Here is a 23,907-nt window from a genome sequence, read left to right on the forward strand (position 1 = left end):
ATGCCCAGCTCCATAGGAGAGACCAAAATAATTATATACATAAAAATATACATTTTCATTTATTTAACAAAATACTACAATGCTTTAACACGCACTTCGATTTTTAATGTTGGCCAACCATTCAAGTACACAAATCTCTTAGGTGAGGCTTTTGTAATATGAAACCATTCGAACCCTGTACTTCTGTGATGAAAGTTGACTAACACGAAATGAAAGTGCAGTGCTGCTTAGAGCTTTCAAGTGTTTTTTTTTTCTTTTTTAGGATTCAGTGGGTCATTCGAATTAAATTTAGATAAAAAATACTCATGTTTCATTGCTAGCAGTTACCTACTAGTTCAAGTAAAGGCTATATGAGTGAGTGTCGTTACAGTTCACGCTTTTTTTGCATTAAATATTTGTTCATTTGACTTATATGGATAAGGAAAAATGGAGTGGTTCACTAGTCATATCTTCACCAGTCATCAGTTTCGTAATCATCATTATCACCTGTTTATTTCCACTTCAAGACGAAATAACTTCCAGTAGATATAAGAAAGAAATTACTCTTTGACGCAAAGAAACTTAGCAGAAGCACTGAGAACACAATTCCAGGCAATACGTTAATATAACCCCGCAAAAGAACTCTCCCTGCACTGGTGTTTGGCTATCTGGCAGTACACCGATTCGTTGACACTGTTTCAACTTTCACCATCATGCGACGCCACACGTTATTTTTGCACCCACTTTCAGAGCCAAGTTAAACATCTAATTCTTTGTTTATGGAATACAAGCATGCCCGTTTAGGTCAATGTGACATGCGATGTTCTCATTCCCACCACAATCCAAAGACGTGTTCCGAACGGTAGACAGGCCGTTTATAATGCGAAGCGAGATTCTTGTGGCAAGCGGTCGTCGCCACGCCCTCACCTCTCTCGTTCGGTTTCCGTCGGCATAGTTTCACGCAAAGAGCACAGTACGGTAGCGCCTCGGCTACCGGGCCACCGTGTCGGGGGTGTAGCTCAGATGGTAGAGCGCTCGCTTAGCATGCGAGAGGTACTGGGATCGATACCCAGCACCTCCACGACTTTTCTTTTTTTTTCGCCTCTTATAAAAGCGCTTCAAATCGCTGTGCGCCTCTCTGCATTCCCGATTTTTTTTCTTCGCACTCCCGCAATGCTCATTTGTGAGAAAGTCGATGTAGGCACTCCGTTTTCCGTATTCTGGGTGAACTGCAAAATGGCGCTTTTATATGCACTCACAAGAAAAGGTTTCTGCTTTTTTGTGTCCTTGGGTAAAAGTAACGTGGACATAAGCGCGCTTAGTGGTAATTCGCTGTGATTATGATGCTTTATGCACTCTGAAAAGTTATCGTGACAATTTTTTCAGGCATTCGGTCAGATATTGTATATACGCATTAGAGTGTTCAGCGAAACCACCGTCCCGAACGCATTCACTGCCAAAGTATTTAATTCGGCGACTTCGTTATACGCTTCCAAATTCATATCTTTAAAAGGGGCCTCCCTTTAAATATCACCGGTTATATCATGGCCAAATTCTAGACCACACTCCCCCCTCCCGCCCGCTACATAGTGCAGCTAGTGCTCTGTAATTCTACGCAACAACGACGACAACCACAAGGACTTTAAGATGAGGATGAAAGTACAACGGCAACATGACGACGCCACATCCCCGACTGTTTAGAAAAAAAAGAAACTAATTTGGCACATTCTCTAATCAAGGGCTCCAGGACGGTCGCTAGGATTTTCAAACACTTAGTCCACGTGCCAGACGACGCAGCCCATAGGAGATGTTTTGTTGCCACGTGTGGTAGAGTGAGCCAGTGCTCAAGCGACTTGACATCGGTGGGTGGATGGGTGTGGTCATGCACGCGCTATTTACTGAAATTGTTAAGGTTTACATTACCATCCTTGCTCGAAAGATGTGAAAAGAGAGAAGTTGGCTTCACTAGACAAAGCAGAAGACAAATGTGGGAATATTTTGAAACTGTTCTGTATTGTTCGTATTTTAGGTGGTCCTATTGCCATTAAAATAATGATTGCGAGCTTTATGCATTGTGTTTATTGTTATTTGCGCTAAGTTGGGATTTGTGTTCACGCTAAGCATTTTACGTTCGCTTTTACTGAATGTTTGTATCTGAATAATTTTTTTCGTTGTGCTTGTAATGAGTGTTCATTTTTGTTACGTCATTCTTTTTAATCTCTTTATTATTGTATAGTGCTACAACAAACGTGGGGGGGTGGCGGTAGTATTTGTAGTGAGTCGGACAGAGAATGTTGTTATCCCTACAGGCAGTCCGCCTCAAGTAGTGAGAGTGAAAGCCGCCCTCCATCACTTCTTGCAGTGAGTCATTCTCTTTTTATGTGTGTTTTTTTGCTCGGTGAATGTGATGACCCTTTCGCGTGAGGAGAGCCGACGTCAGAATTTCTTGCTACATCGCAAGGAACACTCAGTTCATACATTTATGCACATCTGGTCTGTAAAACCGCGGTCATGTACACGGGCCTTCAAGCACTCTCAAGTGGTTTGCAACAGCTTTGCGCCTGAGGGAACTCTTACGGCTGTTGTTAATAAATAAATAAATAAATAAATAAATAAATAAATAAACAATAAATAAAAAATAAATAAATAAGTACGTAAATAAATAAATAAATAAATAAATAAATAAATAAATAAATAAATAAATAAATAAATAAATAGACTTTGTGGTGGCGCTTTCCATGAGTGCGGGCAGAGCCTCCACACTGCGATTAATAAGCGGGTATAGGGGGGGGGGGGGTGGCGGTAGTATTTGTAGTGAGTCGTACAGGGAATGTTGTTATCACTAAAGGCAGTCCGCCTCAAGTAGTGAAAGTGAAAGCCGCCCTCCACCACTTCTTGCAGTGAGTCATTCTCTTTTTATGTGTGTTTTTTTGCTGGGTGAATGTGATGACCCTTTCCCGTGAGGAGAGCCGACGTCAGCATTTCTTGCTACATCGCAAGGAACACTCAGTTCATTTGCATCGTAAAGAATAGAAAAAAAAAACCATCCGTCGAGCCGGATTTGAACCAGCGACCTATGGATGCCTGTCTTGGAGGTGCCTCTACAGTCCACCGCTCTACCAACTGAGCTATCGACGGAACGGTTACACCGCGCCTTAAAGAGCAGGCGCTGACTGCGGACGGTATGACCCAGATAACTAAAGGAGAGCGTGGCTGAGTATCAGCGCGAAACTGGTTCACCGGTGTCGCCGAATTTTTTGCCAAGCGCAGATTGGCTTGAACGTAGGCTGGCAATTAACGGGACGCTAAGAAATTCTACACAGATTTAAGGGACCAAAAAAAGCGCATTAGTTACGCTATATTCATACTGTGGCCAAATATGTAGAGCCCGTTGAGCGGAGAGCCGACATTCTCTGAATAAGAAACACGCACTGCCGTCGACATTGCAGTGGTCTTACCGTCAATTGGTAGCCTAGCTCTATCCGTGATTTTCGTTCGTCGCGTTCGATAATCATTCGGGGTGTTTCTAAAATCGGGGAACGCTGTCTATACGACCCCTTGTAGGCAAGACCGGATAGAATACTCGGTAGGAACAGGCTTAAAGCATTTTTCTATACAGGTGTTTCTTCTCTTTGCGTACGCCGGTTCAGTTCACCTTTCACTGAATCCGAAGAATGTACAAAACTAAAAACAAGAACGCGTGAACACACCAGTGACGCCCGGTAGCACGTCCTGGCTCCTTTTGACAGGCGTGTCGTGGTTATATTACTTTACGGTAAGCCTGCCATTTGGTGCCGGTGCTGTTTTTAAGTATCTAATATATTAAATGCGAAGAATTTAATATGGTGCTGGGCAGGCCATGTAATGGAGCTGGGCAGGCCATGTAATGGAGCCGGGCAGGCCATGTAATGCATAGGATGGATAACCGGTGGACCATTAGGGTTACAGAATGGACACCAAGAGAAGGGAAGCGCAGTCGAGGACGGCAGAAAGTCAGGAGTGATGATGAGGTTAGGAAATTCGCAGGCGCAAGTTGGAATACGCTAGCGCAAGACAGGGGTAATTGGATATCGCAGGGAGAGGCCTCCATCCTGCAGTGGACATAAGTATAGGCTGATGATGATGATGATGATGATGATGGTGATGATGATTTTTTGGCATTTGCTACTTTGACCGTATCTATCTATCTATCTATCTATCTATCTATCTATCTATCTATCTATCTATCTAGACGCCTACGACTTTGTGCTCTAATGGTCGTTTCGTTAACTTGATATGTACCAAAACTGGCATACTATAACAAGAGTATATCACGAACATAAATGATATATCATGACATGATTATCATGACATGCGTGTAATATAGGTCATCAAACAGCCACCTACGTCTCGGTGCTCTCATTGTCGTTTCGTTAACTTGGTAGATACCAAAATTAACATATTATGACAGGAGTGTATGACAAACATAAGTGATAGGTCGTGACAAAAATGTCATGACATGCGTGTCATGTAGGTCATGACAATGATACAGCGAAAAACTTGAACACACCAAAACCACTGAAATGGGTTCGGACATGAGCACTAAGGGAAGGGAACACTAAATGATGGCGGTAGAAATCATAGTCGTGAGCATGACTCAGCAAAAATCACTATGAATCAGCAAAAGTGACAATGACTCAGCAAAAAAAAGTATATCACTCAACAACCACTGAAATGGGTTCGGACGTGGGTACTAAGTGAAGGAAACATTACAGGATGCTGGTAGAAGTAATAGTCATGAGCATGACTCAGCGAAAATGAAAATGACTCAGCGACAAAATAGTGTTACCCGAAGGACGAGTCAATAAGACGAGCAACTATTCACAGGTTGCATTTGCAACAGCGGTTGCAACGCTGACCGGTTAGATTCACAGCGCGAGCCCAGCTCGTTCTTCCTCTTCTTTTCTCTAGTGATGGCGCCCGCGCGCCTCGTTCAAACAATCAAATACTACACGCGTGTAGCATGATCCCCCGGCGGCAGAAGCGACGTCCCGGAGCGTCTAAATGTCATAACTGGCAGGGTGATACTGCTTCAGTCGTCTAACGTGCACGATATCGCTGAACTGGGAAGCAGATGCCCCCGTCAGGGGCGATCTCGTAGGGGACGGGAGTCACTGCACGAAGCACTCGGTAGGGGCCTGTGTAACGAGAAAGCAGTTTTTCTGACAGGCCAACCTGACGCGATGGAGACCATAGAAGCACCAAAGAACCATGCGGGAAGTGCACGTCTCGGTGTCGCCGGTCGTACAAACGCCTTTGACTCTCTCGGAAGTTCAGAAGGCGGCCACGGGCAATTTTCCTTGCGTGGGCAGCGGGGGCGACGGCATCAAATGCAAATTCACTCGTGGGTACCGCGTAAACAGGGAGGGTTGTGTCGAGGGGCAGTGCTAGTTCTCGGCCGAATAGATGGAAAAATGGGTAATAACCGGCTGGATCGTGGCGTGAGGAATTATACGCAAAGGTGACAAATGGTAGAGCGAGGTCCCAGTCAGTGTGGTTTGAAGAGACATACTTCGCGAGCATGTCTTTTGACAGGAATGTCCGGCCACGGTCTGTCAGAAGTTGTCGTGGAGCTCCATGTAAAAAAAAATCACGTCGCGTAAAAGAAAATCGGCAACATCTGTGGCGCAGCTTGCAGGGAGAGCCCGGGTGATGGCGTAGCGCGTGGCGTAATCCGTAGCCACAGCGATCCACCTGTTCCCAGAGGTAGAAAGAGGAAAAGAACCAAGTAAAGCTAAACCAACCCGAAAGAATGGCTCCGCGGGAATGTCGATTTGTTGAAGGTAACCAGCAGGGAGCGTCGACGGTGTCCTGCGTCGCTGGCATTTCTCACTCGCAGCTACGTATCTTCGAACGGAGCGAGCAAGCCCTGGCCAAAAGAAACGTCGGCGGATCCGGTCGTAGGTACGTGACACACCGAGGTGACCGGCAGTGGGGAGGTCGTGAAGTTCGTGGAGAACAGCCGAGCGACGGTGTTTAGGGATCACAAGGAGTAACGCTGGGCCGTCGGGGTGAACGTTGTGGTGGTAGAGTACGCCATCTTGAAGTGTGAATAAGCGAAGGGAACTGTCGGCAAGTGGCGATTCCAGGCGGTCAATGATGATACACAAGGACGGGTCACGGCGCTGGTCGTCCGTGACATGGACCAGTGAAAAAACAAAGAAAAGGCAGGCGTCGTTGTCAGGCTCAGACGTAGAGGTCGGGTCTTCGACTGGGTAGCGAGAGAGGTAATCTGCGACCTGGTGTTGGCGCCCTGGCTTGTACGCCACTGTGTAGGGTTATTCTTGTAGTCAGAGGGCCAAACGACCGAGCCGGCCATTAGGACCCTTGAGCGACGAAAGTCAACACAACGCATGATGGTCTGTGATTACTGAGAAGGGCTTGCCATATAAATATGGGCGGAACTTTGAATCAGCTCAGACGAGAGCAAGACATTCGCGCTCGGTAATCGAATAGTTGCGTTCTGCAGTTGTCAGGAGCCGGCTAGCGTAGGCTATAACACGGTCGTGGCCGTGTTGGCGTTGCGCAAAGACGGCGCCGATCCCATAACCACTGACATCGGTTCGGACCTCTGTAGGTGCGGACGAGTCAAAGTGGGCCAAGATCGGTGGACTGGTCAGAATCGTGATAAGGCGTAAAAATGCGGCAGCCGGAGGGGAATCCCACGTAAAAAGCACGTCTTTCTTGAGAAGTATAGTGAGTGGTCGAGCGATTGCTGCGAAATCTTTCACGAACCGTCTGAAATAAGAACAGAGCCCCACAAAACTCCGGACGTCTTTGACAGACAGAGGTACAGGAAAAGCTGTTACTGCTCGAACCTTCTCCGGGTCGGGTCGTACTCCGGAAGCATCGAGTAGATGGCCGAGCACTGTAATCTGTCGGCGCCCGAAGTGACACTTCGATCAGTTTAATTGGAGCCCAGCCTTGCGGAAGACGTCAAGGATAGCTGCGACGCGCTCAAGGTGCGTCTCAAATGTAGGAGAAAACACAAGGACGTCGTCGAGGTAACGAAGGCAAGTTGACCATTTGAAACCTTGAAGCAGAGAGTCCTTTATCCATTCGAGCGTGGCGGGGGCATTGCATAAACCGAACGGCATAACCTTAAATTGGTAGAGGCCATCTGGAGGGACGAAAGCGGTCTTTTCTTGGTCTTGCTCATCGACGGAAATCTGCCAATAACCAGATCGAAGGTCAATCGACGAAAAGTATTTGGCACCGTGAAGAGAAGAGCGTCGTCAATTCGTGGTAAAGGATAAACGTCCTTTTTAGCGATTCGGTTTAGGTGGCGGTAATCAACGCATAAACGCCACGCGCCATAGTTATTTTTGACGAGCACGACCGGCGGCGCCCAAGGACTCGACGAGGGCTCAACAATGCCTTCGGCGAGCATCTTGTTACTTCCGGCTGAATAACTAGCCGCTCTGCCGTGTACACGCGATATGGTCGGCGGTGAATTGGAACAGCATCAGCAGTGTTTATCCGATGCTTAAGAAGGGACGTCTGACCAAGTGGGCGATTGTCAGTGTCAAATATGTCGCGGTAGGAAAGCAAAAGGCGATATAGTGCGGCGGCTTGGTCAGGGGCGGGGTCCGGAGCGACCATGGGACGTAATGGGCCGTCGAGGTTCAAGGCATCCTGCGGGTAATCAGAAGGATCTAGAGACGCGTCGGATACAAAAGCAGTGACGTGGTCGTCTGTCACTGACCGGAGCGTGGCCACCGCTATGCCTTCAGGTAACACTTGCTTCGTCAACCCAAAATTGATAACGGGCAGAAACATCCGATTAGCGGCAAGGGTAACGACGGAGTGTGGCACAGAGATGTCGCGCGCCAACAGGACATCACGAATAGGTGCGACGACATAGTCGCCATCAGGCACGGTTGCCATTGAGGCCAATTCGACGAAGGTTAGGGGTTTTGGAGGTAACCGAACAAACGCTGTAGTGGAGAGGGTGTTTGATTTTTCGGGGCGAACGTCGGAAAGAAGACGAAGCTCGAGGCACAGCGTACCGGTGGAACAGTCGATGAGGGCAGAATGCGTCGTCAGAAAGTCGAGCCCGAAGATTAGGTCATATGGGCAACTCGTCTGCACGGTGAACAGGACTGGAACCTGGCGGCCAGCAATTCCAACGCGAGCAGTGCACATACCACTGACGGCAACAGTGGCGCCATTGGCGACGTGTACGGCTCGAGTGATGGCAGGCGTAAGAACATTTTTGAGGCGACGACAAAGGTTAGCGCTCATTATGGACACTTGGGCTCCAGTATCAATCAATGCCTTGAACGGAACACCATCTACGTCTACTTCAATTAGGTTCGCGTTCGTGAGGAGCGTCAACGGAGGATTTTGACAGGACGGACGTGATGCAGCACTACCACCAGGAGCTGCATGGCCTAGTTTTCCGTCCGGCGGTTTGGCGACGAAAAGCGGCGAGGTTGGGGTGACCGGGAGCGACGGCGTTGAGGCGACGGCGATCGCCCGGAGAAGCGGCTGTCAGGGGCATCAGAAGTAGGGTAGGGATGGCGAGGTGAGTAACGGCGAGCGTCGGCGAATGGGCGAGGAGCAGGGAATGAGCTCCAGTACGGCGGCATCCAGGTGGTGCCGCAGTGGAGCGATACGTGAGCAACTCGGTGGCAGCGGAAGCAAATCGGTTTGTCGTCTGGTGTTCACCATTCAGCAGGATTGCGTGGTCTGGGAGCGAAATACTGGTCATTAAAGGTTGTGGACATAGCAATGGGTGCCGAATCAGGTCGGGAGACAGAGCATGCGGTAGGGATGCCAAGCTTTGCAATTTCTTGCCGCACAACTGCTTGTATAACGGAAATAGTAGGGGCCGCAGGGTCAAAGATACCGGCGAGGGGTCGTGGATGAAGGGGGACCGGACTCGCCGCTTCAATCTCATGGCGAACGATACGCGTGACGTTCTCTTGAAATGGTCGTGTGGCAGGAAGAGAGAAGCAAGAGGACGTGGCAGGGTTGTTTGGAAGCCGGGAAAACTGTGGGACGACGCGGCGGCATGTGGCTGCCCCGAAGCGGCGGCATTCTTTGACGATGGCGTCGACAGTAGAAACGTCGTTATAGACGTGCAAATTGAAGGCGTCGTCCGCGATGTCCTTTAGGATATGGCCCACTTTGTAAACCTCGGTCATGTGCTCGGCGACTTTCCGGCAAAGCGCGAGCACTTCCTGTATGTAGGAGACATACAATTCTGTCGGCGACTGGACACGACTAGCAAGCTCTTTTCCGGCAGCCTGTTGGCGACCTGACGGGTTGCCAAATAGGTCGCGAAGCCTCTCTTTGAAAGTGTCCCAGCTGGATAGCTCAACCTCATGGGTGTGAAACCAGACACGTGGTTTCCCGTCCAGATAAAAGAACACATTGGCAAGCAAAATGGTAGGGTCCCAGTGGTGGCTTCGGCTAACACGCTCATACATGCTGAGCCAGTCGTCGACGTGAACGCCATTTTGGGCGGAGAATGTCCCAGGATCACGGAGACTAGGAAGCGTAACGTACATTGTGGTTGGCGTCTCAGGTGTAGGTGGCGACGGGGTGTTTCCATCGAAAGCCATGGCTGAGAAGACGACGGTGCGGCCGCTTCGGAGCTCCGTGGCGAGGACGGGGAACGTTCCACCTCCACTACAATGTTACGCTAAGGACGAGTCATTATTACAAGCAACTATTTACAGGTTGTATTTACAACAGCGGTTGCAGCGCTGACCGGTTAGATTCACAGCGCGAGCCCAGCTCGTTCTTCCTCTTCTTTTCTCCAGTGAGGGCGCCCGCGCGCCTCGATCAAACAATCAAATACTACACGCGAGTAGCAATATGAACACTCAAAAGCCGCTGAAATGGGTTCTGATGTGGGTACTAAGTGAAGGAAACACTACAGAATGCTTGTAGGAGTCATAGTCATGAGCATGACTCAGCACAAATGACAATGACTCAGCGACAAAATATTAACACTCAAAAACCACTGGAATGGGTTCGGACGTCGGTACAAGTGAAGTAAACACTACAGGATGATGGTTGAAGTCATGGTCATGAGCATGACTCAGAAAAAACGCCAATGACTCAACGAAAAAATCATTAACGCTGAAAAACACTGAAATGGGTTCGGACGTGGGGAAGGAAAAAAACACCGCATATCCACGGGGTGAATGATGATGAGTGGGCGAAGCTCCGGAGGGAATCATCGGTAAACCGTGAATCTTCCGTGTAATTCGCCCAGTCTCGCCGCACTAAATCGAACGATTGACTTCCACCAATGACACGCGCCATATGTGACGTCATTCCTATTTTATAACAGCGCCCTTCATTATAATTGCACCATCTCCCGCTTAAGGGGAGGCTAGCACAAACGCGTTAGAAACGTGCAGTACTCTCTAGTAAGAGGGAGAGGCCACAGCGTCTTACGCAGCCGTTTACACATGCCGGAACGTGCACCGCGTTTGCCGACGCCATCACATGACTGCTGAGAGAGTATAACCCCCGTATTCATAAACGCTCCTCGACTTGAACTTGACTTGCCACCGCCTTCAACGCGTTTCGAACGCGCTGCCCAAGGCGGTGGCAAGTCAAGTTCAAGTCGAGGAGCGTTTATGAATACGGGGGTAAGGCGGAGAGGCCACAGCTTCTTACACGGGCCGTAACGCGCTACCACAAACGCGTTATAAACGCGCAGTCTTTCGTTAATGTTGGGTATTTATTGTCATCGTGGTGCGTGTGTCCATGTGCGCTTCGTGGCGTAGTCGTTGCTTTCTTGCGTCCGTGGTGAACGGTCGTGCGTAGCATGAGCTCCGAAGGAGCGGTTTCAGCGGCCCGGCAGGGCCGCGGTATCAGGTCAACTGAAAAACCAGGCCAGGACTACCAACTAATTTTGCCATCATTGCCAACAGGTGCGTCCGTTTTGCACACAGTTTTTTTGCACGGGGATGTCAAGGCAAGGCCTTACAAGGTGGAACATTTTCGCGACGCTCTTATACGACTGTCGCTCATGCCGGAAGTGGTTGCCCTGGGTGCATATCAGATGAACCATCTCTGGGCGGTGACTTTCAAGGACGAAGAAGGGAAAAAGAAGATTCTTGCTGCAGACGCTTTTGATGTCAAGGACCACTGTTGTGTGGTCGTCGACCCGTGCGACCGTGGCTTCCGACTCAAGCTCTACTGGCTTCTTCACGGAGTACCCGACGAAGACGTTCGTACTGCTTTGTCACCTTTTGGGAAAGTGACTGAAATCACCAGGGACAAGTGGCGGGTCCAAGGATGCGTTGACAAAGGGTCAACCACCCGTTCCGTGACACTGAAGCTGAAGGCTGGCGTCACCACTGAAGACTTGCCCCACCAGCTGCGAGTAGCGGAAGATGTCGCGCTCGTGCACGTCCCAGGCAGAGCTCCTCTCTGCCTCCGATGTCGGGCCATCGGGCATATGCGACGCGAGTGCCGCGTACCACGCTGCGGGCTTTGTCGTCGTTACGGCTACGACGAGACTCAGTGCGTGCGAACCTACGCAACAGTGACAGGCCCGGCATTGAAAGAGGACGCGACTGATCACCTGATGGACTTGGTAGACGTAGTGGAAGCCGCTGGTAAAGGGAGTGATGTCCAGCCCTCGGTGTTGACGCCTCTGAAGAAGGCAACACCTGCTGACGAGGCCAAGCCATCGGACGGCGGGAAAGACCCATGGGATGACACGGCAGAGCCAAATTCCTCGGTTGAGATCGAGAATAAAGACGCCAAGGAAACTTGCACCTTAGCAGAAGCGACGACCGGGGAAACGCAGGACACTTACGACACCGTGATGCCTGCGTCTTGCAGTGCGCCTGCTAAGAGGCTTCATGAGGAGACGAATGAGCAGGAAGAAAAGGATCAAGAGAAAGGGAGTAGTGACGAGCCTCCTCCGAAGGCTCCACCCGGACGCCGACCGGCGTTCAAGCCCAAGCCCGGCGTTCAAGCCAAACGCCGCACTACAACCCCTACGCCTCCGCTAACGCGGAGGCGTTTCTAGGAGAGCAAGAGTGTTGTGGTTTGGGGACTAGGGTTTGTGGGTGGGATGTGCTTTGGCCGTCGTCATTGCTGTTTAAAGCCCCGAAAACCATGGTCCGCCTGGCTAGACCACCGTGTCAATGAAACAGGAGATGTGAGACGGACGATGTGTGGTAAGTGCATGGTGTAGATTATCTTGTCTTTAAAATGGCAGCCAGCATTTCGAATGGTCTTTGTGTCGCGACGTTGAACGTGCGTGGACTAGGCGCGCGTAGAAGGCAATGTCAAGTTAATCGTATCATTGTTGCAAATAATTTTGACGTATTGGCCATTCAAGAAACAAAAATTGGGAGTGATGAACAGACGGAGCGAATGGTTAACATTTTCCGCCCCAGATATAGCGTATGCGTGTGTCATGTGGTGGGTAGGTCTGGGGGCTGTCTTATTTTCTTGCGTAGCAGCATTGCCGTGGTAGAAGCGGTCACGTCATCCGAGGATGGTCGATTGGTTCTCTGTGATTTTACTTTTTCAGAGATGCCTTAGAGGGCCATATGCGTGCACGCTCCTAACGTAGCACGGGAGCGGGAAGTCTTTTTTGGTCAAGTTCAGCAGCACATAAATTATGAAAGGCATGTCATTTTACTGGGTGATTTTAACTGTGTTTGCTTTCCAGAAGATACATCTAAGTTGCCTAGCGTTCGCGATAATAGTGCCTTGCTTTTAAGTTCGATTGTCAGGGAGCAAGACCTTGAAGACATTGGTTATGTGTTGTCAAGTGAAAATCACGCCGTGTATACGCACTACCAAGGTGAATGTCATAGCAGCTTAGACAGAATTTCTGCTCCATTAATCTTTGTACCTTTATTCTCAAATTATCAAGTGATACATGTTAGCTTTAGCGATCATTGCCTGGTTATGTCAACGATAGGAAAGAAACAAAGGGCATCAAAATTCAACTGGGATTTATGGAAGCTAAATGATAAGCTTTTGCAAGATGAAGTTTTTAGAAAAGCAGTTCAAGATAAGCTCGAAAATTTGCTCAGCACTACTACGTCAGCGTGTTTCATTGCAGAATGGGAACTCTTCAAGACAGAAGTTAAATTTACCGCAATTGAGAGAGCTTGTGTAGTCCAGCATAAAGAAAAAGAACGTAAAAAGGAATTGCACCTCAGTTTAAAATACATGCTCTGCGCAGAAAGCTCTTCGCCTGGATTAGTTACGAAAGAAATCAAACAAGTTAAATCTGAGCTTGAAGTTATGGATGAAGAGAAGTCCAAGGGAGCGGTATTAACGACACGGGCAGAGCATTTATGGATGGGAGAGACGCCAACCAAGCGAGCAATGTGCGATGAGAAAAAACACGCGGCTGCCAAAGAAATTAGGGAAATAAGATATCAAGGGGAAGTCACTAATGATGTTGGAATGATAGAGCACGCATTTCAGCCTTATTATGAAAGTCTGTTGGGGAAAAAGACCTGTGATATCGAACGTTTTTATACTCAATTCTTGTCCTTAATTCCAACAGTATCAGATGAAGTCTGTGAAGCGCTCGAGAAACCAATAGGCCTTTCGGAAGTTGAGGATGCGATTGACGATCTCCGTCCCGGCAAGTCACCAGGGCTTGATGGTCTCGGAGGGGCTTTCTATAAGAGCTTTAAAAGGGAAATAGCTGTAGCATTACACCGTGTGATAAGTGAGATGTACGAGAGCACGGAAGCGCCTCCTTCTTTTCGGACATCGCTCGTTATTTTAATTCCTAAAGCGAAAGACCCAGCGAAGCTTTTGTCGGTTGAATCCTATAGACCAGTAAGCTTGACAAATGCGGACTATAAAGTTTACACTAAAGTACTAGTGAGGCGATTGCAAACTGTGATAAAAGAACTTGTGGGCCCCCATCAAACCTGCGGTATCAAAGGGAGATCAATATTTTCGAATATACATACTGCAAGGGCCATACTGGAATGTTGTGACGAAAAGGAGGGCCGAGTGGCCATGATACAAATTGATCTTGAAAAGGCTTTTGATAGAGCCGTCCATGATATCATTTTCTTGCTTTTAGAAATGTGTCAGCATACCAACACGTACAAACCCGGCCATCTACGTTCCGAATACGAGCGGCAGCCTACGGGAACGGTAACGTACAGATGTTGGCCTAGCCGTGGGGCACAGCGCTGTGCCGCCGCATGCAGATTTTTGTTTACGCGCCGGGCGAAGCGAAGAGTAGTTTATTTCAAATCGCTAACGGCCAGAATTGAACTACAGAAGCAGTTTCCTTCGTCCTACCTAGCTTACTTTTCAGTACAGGTCCGCCGGTAGCGGGTGCACTTACTTGACGGCGCTAGGCCTAACCTTCGCGGGCCAGGATCAACATTAGCTCAAACTTCATGTGCACAGCTTGAGAGGGTCGCAGCTTTTGCATTTCAACCTTTCAACTTCGTAGGCATGTTTTGACTGACTTTGATCATTATTATTTCTATATACCAAAAAAGGCGTTGCGCCTATCGCGTTATCGCTTCGACGGCCTATCGCACGGGGTTCGGTCGAACGATGGTAGGCACGGTGATTTTATCGGTGCCGTCGACAAGAAAGCCCGTCGCAGTACCAAAGCCAGTCTTACGCTACGCACGCTTTCAGTACCGCACCGACGTCGAGCTACCAGTGCAGTTTCAACGCGGTACACAGCACGAGTTGGCAGTAGCGCGCGTCCGAGCACTTTTTTTTTTCTTCGGGGGACGCTTCCCCGAGATGGGGCCGCACGGCCGCGCGCGCAACCCTTTCAAAATGTTTCGTGACTAATCCGCCAGGGCCGGGCGCATGCGCCGTCGGGCCGTGAAAAAAGGCGGATTGCCCATGGGGGCATATTTGGAAGGTCAGCAGGGGCAAAGTATGACGGTATGGCGGATTCTTGGCATTCAATGGTTCTCGAAAAAGTTGAGTCCGGCCATATGTCGGAAAGGGTCGATAACGGGTGGCATCGGTGACGGGACAGCAGCAGCAGGAATACTAGAAGAGGTTCACGTCGTAGAAGGAGAGGGCATGAGTGGTGTTTACTGCTTTTATGGTAAACTAAGTAATGACGGTGGTTGGTGTGAATCCTAAGCAAATATCTCATTTTCCTTATAATGAAGTTTTGGGCAGGAGAATTTTCCTTTGTATATAATGATTTACAAGACCGACAAGTGTGAAGTGCTCCCCCCAGCATACTAGGGATAATAGTATGCATACTAGGGATTAAGCTGTAGTGGTGATTTTCTTATCCAACTTTGAATGTAGCCTGATGTTACGGATAGCACGAAAATCTTGGCATTGCGAACCGTTTAGTCCGCTCATCAGTTTCAGTTTGTGCGATTGAATTACTAACAAAAGGAGTTTCTTCGGTGAGCATGTTGTTCATTAGTTTTGCTCACGAGGTACCGTGTTATGCAAATGGCGTCCTACAGATTTGTCACCTTAGCTTTCGCGCACCTTAACAACATTCGGTTGGGTCTCCTGGTAAAGCTACGGAGACTTCCCTTGACCCAAGTTATGTCTCTTCCTTATGCACGAGGTTGGCGAAAGTGTAGCTGCCTGCCTTGCAGGTTTATCATGAGCTATATGCGACAGATGGGGTCTTCAACGGGTCGCATTGAAGGACATGCTGACTGATGGTGGCTACAGAAATGTAGACGTGGCCAGTTTCAGTGCATCGCCCACCCAACTGAAGAGCCGCAGAGTCAAGCACGGTCCAAGCCCAGCTCCATAGGAGAGACCATATTAATTATATGCATAAAAATATACATTTTCATTTATCTAACAAAATATTACAAATGCTTTAACACGCACTTCGATTTCTCAATCGCTTTAATGTTGGCCAACCATTGAAGTACATAGATTCTCTTAGGTGAGGCTTTTGTAATATGAAACCATTCGAACCCTGTATTTCTGTGATGAAAGTTGACTAACACGAAATGAAAGTGCAGTGCTGCTTAGAGCTTTCAAGTTTTTATTTCTTTTTTAGGATTCAGTGGATCATTTGAATTAAATTTAGCTAAAATATTAATGTTTCGTTGCTAGCAGTTACCTACTAGTTCAAGTAAAGGCTATATGAGTTAGTGTCGTTACAGTTCACGCTTTTTTTTTGGCAATAAATATTTGTTCATTTTACTTATATGGATAAGGAAAAATGGAGTGGTTCACTAGTCATATCTTCACCAGCCATCTGTTTCATCATCATCATTATCACCTGTTTTTTCTACTTCAAGACGAAATAGCTTCTAGTAGATATAAGAAAGAAATTACTCTTTGACGCAAAGAAACTTAGCAGAAGCACTGAAAACACAATTCCAGGCAACACGTTAATATAAAAGAGTCTGTTGCTGGGCCTGTTGGTACATACTTGTGGAAACGATACTTGTTGAAAAGAAGGCACGGCGTTCGTGTTGTGTTTTAGGCGCCGTGCAAGATGCCAAGTCTATGTGCTAGGATTGAAAACCGTAAACCTAGGTGTGCCTGCAGTACCAGCCATAACTTCACAACTTGCATCAAAAATGTTGTTTATCGCATACCGTTGAAGTGTGGTCGCGTGTGTATAGGCCAGACGGGGCGTTGCATTAATATCCGCTTAAAAGAACACGAAACGTCTGTCACGTCAGGAGGAGGAGCAAACCTGCCTTCTCATTGCCGAGTGGGCGGCTGCGCGCCTGTTTTGGAAGACACGCAAATTATAGGCAGGGGAACCACTCGTTACGAACGAGAACTGATTGAAGCGTACCATATCCGAAAACATCACAATCAATGTGTTAGTGTTTCCTCGTTATCGCTGTCCAAGAAAGAGATAGCTTATTTAGAAAAATGGGGTTACTAGGTGTCATTTAGTGTTTTTTTTTCTTTTTCCTTTGATTGTCACGTGGTATGTACGACGCACGCGCGTTCTGGCTACCCTGCAGACTTCTGTGTGGATGCTTTCATTAAAATTGTTGCTAGTCCCAGCGTGTGTCCGTCTACTTCTCTTCTGGTGTTCGCGCCCTGAAGGCTGGGTTTAATCGTTTCCACACGTTAATATAACCCCGCAAAAGAACTCTCCCTGCACTGGTGTTTCGTTATCTGGCAGTACACCGATTCGTTGACACTGTTTAAACTTTCACCATCAAGCGACGCCACACGTTATTTTTGCACCCACTTTCAGAGCCAAGTTAAACATCTAATTCTTTGTTTATGGAATCCAAGCATGCCCGTTTAGGTCAATGTGACAGGCGATGTTCTTATTCCCATCACAATCCAAATACGTGTTCCGAACGTTAGACAGTCCATTTATTATGCGAAGCGACATTCTAGCGGCAATCGGTCGTCTCCAACCCCCTCACCTCCCTCGTTGGTTTTCCTTGACCTAGTTTCACGTGAAGAGCACAATACGGTAGAGCCTCGGCTACCGGGCCTCCGTGTCGGGGGTGTAGCTGAGATGGTAGAGCGCTCGCTTAGCATGCGAGAGGTACTGGGATCGATACCCAGCACCTCCACGACTTTTTTTTTCGTCTCTGATAAAAGCGCTTCAAATCGTTGTGCGCCTCTCTGCATTCGCGATTTTTTTTCTTCGCACTCCCGCAATGCTCATTTGTGAGAAAGTCGATGTATGTACTCCGTTTTCCGTATTCTGGGTGAACTGCAAAATGGCGCTTTTATATGCACTCACAAGAAAAGGTTTCTGCTTTTTTGTGTCCTTGGGTAAAAGTATGTGGACATAAGCGCGCTTAGTGGTAATTCGCTGTGATTATGATGCTTTATGCACTATGAAAAGTTATTGTGACAATTTTTTCAGGCATTCGGTCAGATATTGTATATACACATTAGAGTGTTCAGCGAAACCACCGTCCCGAACGCATTCACTGCCAAAGTATTTAATTCGGCGACTTCGTTATACGCTTCCAAATTCATATCTTTAAAAGGGGCCTCCCTTTTAAATATCACCGGTTATATCATGGCCAAATTCTCGACCACACTCCCCCCTCCCGCCCGCTACATAGTGCAGCTAGTTCTCTGTAATTCTACGCAACAACGACGACAACCACAAGGACTTTAAGATGAGGATGAAAGTACAACGGCAACATGACGACGCCACATCCCCGACTGTTTAGAAAAAAAGAAACTAATTTGGCACATTCTCTAATCAAGGGCTCCAGGACGGTCGCTAGGATTTTCAAACACTTAGTCCACGTGCCAGACGACGCAGCCCATAGGAGATGTTTTGTTGCCACGTGTGGTAGAGTGAGCCAGTGCTCAAGCGACTTGACATCGGTGGGTGGATGGGTGTGGTCATGCACGCGCTATTTACTGAAATTGTTAAGGTTTACATTGCCATCCTTGCTCGAAAGATGTGAAAAGATAGAAGTTGGCTTCACTAGACAAAGCAGAAGACAAATGTGGGAATATTTTGAAACTGTTCTGTATTGTTCGTATTTTAGGTTGTCCTATTGCCATTAAAACAATGATTGCGAGCTTTATGCATTGTGTTTATTGTTATTTGCGTTAAGTTGGGATTTGTGTTCACGCTAAGCATTTTACGTTCGCTTTTACTGAATGTTTGTATCTGAATAATTTTGTTCGTTGTGCTTGTAATGAGTGTTCATTTTTGTTACGTCATTCCTTTTAATCTCTTTATTATTATATAGTGGTACAACAAACGTGGGGGGGTGGCGATAGTATTTGTAGTGAGTCGGACAGGGAATGTTGTTATCCCTAAAGGCAGTCCGCCTCAAGTAGTGAGAGTGAAAGCCGCCCTCCACCACTTCTTGCAGTGAGTCATTCTCTTTTTGTGTGTGTGTTTTTTTGCTCAGTGAATGTGATGACCCTTTCGCGTGAGGAGAGCCGACGTCAGCATTTCTTGCTACATCGCAAGGAACACTCAGTTCATTTGCATCGTAAAGAATAGAAAAAAAAAAAACATGTCCGTCGAGCCGGATTTGAACCAGCGACCTATGGATGCCTGTCTTGGAGGTGCCTCTACAGTCCACCGCTCTACCAACTGAGCTATCGACGGAACGGTTACACCGCGCCTTAAAGAGCAGGCGCTGACTGCGGACGGATATGACCCAGTTAATTGAAGGAAGGCGAGGATAAGGATCGGCGCGAAACTGGTTCCCCGGTGTCGCCGAAATTTTTACCGACGCAGATTGGCTTGAACGTAGGCTGGCAATTAACGGGACGCTAAGAAATTCTACACAGATTTAAGGGAGCAAAAAAAAAGAAAAAGCGCATTAGTTACGCTATATTCATACTGTGGCCAAATATGTAGAGCCCGTTGAGCGGAGAGCCGACATTCTCTGAATAAGAAACACGCACTGCCGTCGACATTGCAGTGGTCTTACCGTCAATTGGTAGCCTAGCTCTATCCGTGATTTTCGTTCGTCGCGTTCGATAATCATTCGGGGTGTTTCTAAAATCGGGGAACGCTGTCTATACGACCCCTTGTAGGCAAGACCGGATAGAATACTCGGTAGGAACAGGCTTAAAGCATTTTTCTATACAGGTGTTTCTTCTTTTTACGTACGCCGGTTCAGTTCACCTTTCACTGAATCCGAAGAATGTACAAACTAAAAACAAGCACGCGTGAACACACCAGTGACACCCGGTAGCACGTGCTGGCTCCTTTTGACAGGCGTGGATTGGTTACATTATTGTACGGTAAGCCTGCCATTTTGTACCGGTGCTGTTTTTAAGTATCTAATATATTAAATGCGAAACATTTCTTGGCATTTGCTACTTTGACCGTATCTATCTATCTATCTATCTATCTATCTATCTATCTATCTATCTATCTATCTATCTATCTATCTATCTATCTATCTAGCCGCCTACGACTTTGTGCTCTCATGGTCGTTTCGTTAACTTGGTATGTACCAAAATTGGCATACTATAACAAGAGGATATCACGAACATAAATGATATATCATGACATGATTATCATGACATGCGTGTAATATAGGTCATGAAACAGTCACGGTGCTCTCATTGTCGTTTCGTTAACTTGGTAGGTACCAAAATTAATATATTATGACAGGAGTGTATGACAAACATAAGATATAGGTCATGGCAAAAAATGTCATGACATGCGTGTCATGTAGGTCATGACAATGACCCAGCGAAAGACTTGAACACTCCAAAACCACTGAAATGGGTTCGGACGTGAGCACTAAGTGAAGGGAACACTAAATGATGGTGGTAGAAATCATAGACGTGAGCATGAGCAGCAAAAATCACTATGAATCAGCAAAAGTGACAATGACTCAGCAAAAAAAAGTATATCACTCAACAACCACTGAAATGGGTTCGGACGTGGGTACTAATTGAAGGAAACATTACAGGATGCTGGTAGAAGTAATAGTCATGAGCATGACTCAGCGAAAATGAAAATGACTCAGCGACAAAATAGTGTTACCCGAAGGACGAGTCAGTAAGACGAGCAACTATTTACAGGTTGTATTTACAACAGCGGTTGCAACGCTGACCGGTTAGATTCACAGCGCGAGCCCAGCTCGTTCTTCCTCTTCTTTTCTCTAGTGATGGCGCCCGCGCGCCTCGTTCAAACAATCAAATACTACACGCGTGTAGCATGATCCCCCGGCGGCAGAAGCGACGTCCCGGAGCGTCTAAATGTCATAACTGGGAGGGTGATACTGCTTCAGTGGTGTAACGTGCGCGATATCGCTGAACTGGAAAGCAGATGGGGCGTCAGGGGCGATCTCGTAGGGGACGGGAGTCACTGCACGAAGCACACGGTAGGGGCCTGTGTAACGAGACAGCAGTTTTTCTGACAGGCCGACCTGACGCGACGGAGACCATAGAAGCACCAAAGAACCAGGCGGGAAGTTGCACGTCTCGGTGTCACCGGTCGTACAAACGCCTTTGACTCTCTCGGAAGTTCAGAAGGCAGTCACGGGCAATTTCCCTTGCGTGGGCAGCGGGGGCGACGGCATCAAGTGCTTATTCACTGGTGGGTACCGCGTAAACAGGGAGGGTTGTGTCGAGGGGCAGTGCTAGTTCTCGGCCGAATAGATGGAAAAATGGGTAATAACCGGCTGTGTCGTGGCGTGAGGAATTATACGCAAAGGTGGGGCGAGGTCCCAGTCAGTGTGGTCTGAAGAGACATACTTCGCGAGCATGTCTGTGAGAGTGCTATTAAGACGCTCCGTGAGGCCATTTCTTTGCGGATGGTATGACGTGGATAGCTTGTGCCTGATGGCACAGGACTGCAAGATGTCCGCGATAACTTTTGACAGGAATGTCCGGCCACGGTCTGTCAGAAGTTGTCCTGGAGCTCCATGTAATAAAATCACGTAGCGTAGAAGAAAATCGGCAACATCTGTGGCGCAGCTTGTAGGGAACGCTCGGGTGATGGCGTAGCGCGTGGCGTAATCCGTGGCCACAGCGATCTACCTGTTCCGAGAGGTAGAAAGAGGAAAAGAACCAAGTAAAGCTAAACCAACCCGAAAGAATGGCTCCACGGGAATGTCGATTGGTTGAAGGTAACCAGCAGGGAGCGTCGACGGTGTCCTGCGTCGCTGGCATTTCTTTATTTATTTATTTATTTATTTATTTATTTTCAAATACTGCAGCCACATATGCAGGGCTATTGCAGGAGTGGGGTACATAGAATACATAAATGAAACACGAAGAACAGTAAATCATTCCAGCATTCAATCACTCTCGGGAAAAAACTGTGTTTGAATACGTAAGTGCGCGCAAAAAATGGCTTTAGGTTAAGGTTGTGGCCACGTCTAGTTGGAAGAGCATGCACGATGTAGTTATGATTAGGCAGTCGGCAAGACGAGTGAACAAATGAATGTAACAGTTTCAAAGAATCAATATCACCGTCTGGTACACAAAAGAGGTAACTTCAAAGCGGTCATTGCAGATGAGGGTGAAAAATCACGGTCATAGCGATGGTGAATGAAACGAACAGCCTTCCTTTGGACAGATTCAATTTCATTCATGTCGTACACTTTATATGGATGCTACACTCATGAAGCGTACTCTAATGTAGGGCGAATGAATGTTTTGTACATTAGTAATTTAATGCATTTTGGTGATTTAGATGACGTTCGTCTTAAATAACCTAATTTTTTTAGTGCTTTAGAGGTAACATAATCTCTATGATCTGACCACTGCAAGTTGTGTGCGAACACAACGCCAAGGTATTTGTACGTCTGCACCCGGGGAACTATTATGTTCTTGAAAGCGTACACATGCTGTGATGGAGAATGGCTGTTTGTAAATGACAATACTACTGTTTTTGAAGGTTTATACGCATCTGCCAATCCGAGCACCATGAGCAAAACTCCGTGAAAGAATCCTGAAGTAAAGTGTGATCATTAGAAGAAGTTATTACCTGGTATATATAGCACGCAGTCGTCGGGATAGAGGCGGACTTTGGACCTAATATTGCTGAGAAGGTCATTTATAAAAATCAAAAATAGCAGCGGTCCCAGAACGGAGCCTTGCGGAACACCAGATGTTACTTTTATTGCTGAGGAGGAGTTGGAATTAAATGAAACGAATTGAAAGCGCGAGTTGACAAAGCTAGCTCGATCAATTGAGGATTATTTAAAATTATGTTCAGTTTGCTTAGAAGCTATAACGGTGTCGAAAGCCTTGGAAAAATCTATAAATAACGCATCTGTTTGATTACCAGTGTCTAAATTGCTAGCAATGTCATGTGAAAATTCTACCAGTTGTGTTATTGTGCTGAAACCACGACGAAATCTGTGTTGTTTGTTGGACAGAAGGTCGTTCGATTCAAGATACTCAGTGATATGCTTCTGAATGATATGCTCCAACAGCCTCCCGGAGTTGGATGTAAGCGATATAGGTCTATAGTTGGACAGAAGTTGCCTATTGCCTGATTTTTGCAGAGGCGGGACTTCAGCTAACCTCCAGGACTCGGGGACGGTACTTGAGGACAAGGATTTGTCAAAAACGATCGCCAAATAACGTGAACACCAGAGAGCGTAACGCACCAGAAAGCTGTTTGGAATATTATCGGGGCCAGTGGACTTCTTTGTGTCTAACTTGAGAATCAAGTTTAGAATGCTATTTTGACTGATTACCACATCGCCGATGGACAACTCAGGATTAGAACTTGTGAGCAAAGGGAGAGCATTATTGTCGTGCGTGAACACTGACTGAAAGTAGACATTGAAAGCATTGGCTATTTTAATAGGGTCTGAAACAGCCGTGTCGTCTAATATAAAGGAAGCTGCATCGGTTTTCGTTGTGGTAATAGAAGCCCAGAATTTGCGCGGGTTAGACTACAGTAATCCTGGAAGCTCAACTTTAAAATAAAAGTTCTTGGCACTTTGCATTTTGTTACGCAGGTCAATCACGGCAGTGTTAAAGCGAACGATAACATCTGGATTACATGTATTTTTAAAACGGCGCAGATGACGAATGCGACGCGAAGCTTGCAGTAAGCTGCGATTCACACGCAGCTACGTATCTTCGAACGGAGCGAGCAAGCCCTGGCCAAAAGAAGCATCGGCGGATCCGGTCGTAAGTACGTGACACACCGAGGTGACCGGCAGTGGGGAGGTCGTGAAGTTCGTGGAGAACAGCCGAGCGAAGGTGTTTAGGGATCACAAGGAGTAATGCTGGGCCGTTGGGGTGAACGTTGTGGTGGTAGAGTACGCCATCTTGGAAGTGTGAATAAGCGAAGGGAACTGTCGGCAAGTGGCGATTCCAGGCGGTCAATGATGATACGCAAGGACGGGTCACGGCACTGCTCGTCGGCGACGTGGACCAGTGGACAAACAGAGAGAACGCAGGCGTCGGTGTCAGGCGCAGACGTAGAGGTCGGGTGTTCGACTGGGTAGCGAGAGAGGCAATCTGCGTCCTGGTGTTGGCGTCCCGACTTGTACGTCACTGTGTAGGGATATTTTG

At 47.4% G+C, this 23,907-nt stretch overlaps 4 non-coding genes across 4 annotated transcripts; 2 read left to right on the forward strand and 2 right to left on the reverse strand.

The window, feature by feature from the left end:
• Positions 1 to 987: 987 nt before the first annotated feature.
• Trnaa-agc (transfer RNA alanine (anticodon AGC)) lies at positions 988 to 1,060 on the forward strand. The gene has a single exon. It is a non-coding gene; the product is annotated as a tRNA-Ala (tRNA).
• Positions 1,061 to 3,025: 1,965 nt separating this feature from the next.
• Trnay-gua (transfer RNA tyrosine (anticodon GUA)) lies at positions 3,026 to 3,117 on the reverse strand. The gene is given in 2 exon segments: positions 3,026 to 3,061; positions 3,081 to 3,117. It is a non-coding gene; the product is annotated as a tRNA-Tyr (tRNA).
• A 14,305-nt stretch (positions 3,118 to 17,422) lies between these two features.
• On the forward strand, positions 17,423 to 17,495 carry Trnaa-agc (transfer RNA alanine (anticodon AGC)). The gene has a single exon. It is a non-coding gene; the product is annotated as a tRNA-Ala (tRNA).
• Positions 17,496 to 18,920: 1,425 nt separating this feature from the next.
• On the reverse strand, positions 18,921 to 19,012 carry Trnay-gua (transfer RNA tyrosine (anticodon GUA)). The gene is given in 2 exon segments: positions 18,921 to 18,956; positions 18,976 to 19,012. It is a non-coding gene; the product is annotated as a tRNA-Tyr (tRNA).
• Between the last annotated feature and the right edge of the window lie 4,895 nt (positions 19,013 to 23,907).

Source organism: Dermacentor silvarum, chromosome 8 (genome assembly GCF_013339745.2).
Source record: "Dermacentor silvarum isolate Dsil-2018 chromosome 8, BIME_Dsil_1.4, whole genome shotgun sequence".
Taxonomy (NCBI): domain Eukaryota; kingdom Metazoa; phylum Arthropoda; class Arachnida; order Ixodida; family Ixodidae; genus Dermacentor; species Dermacentor silvarum.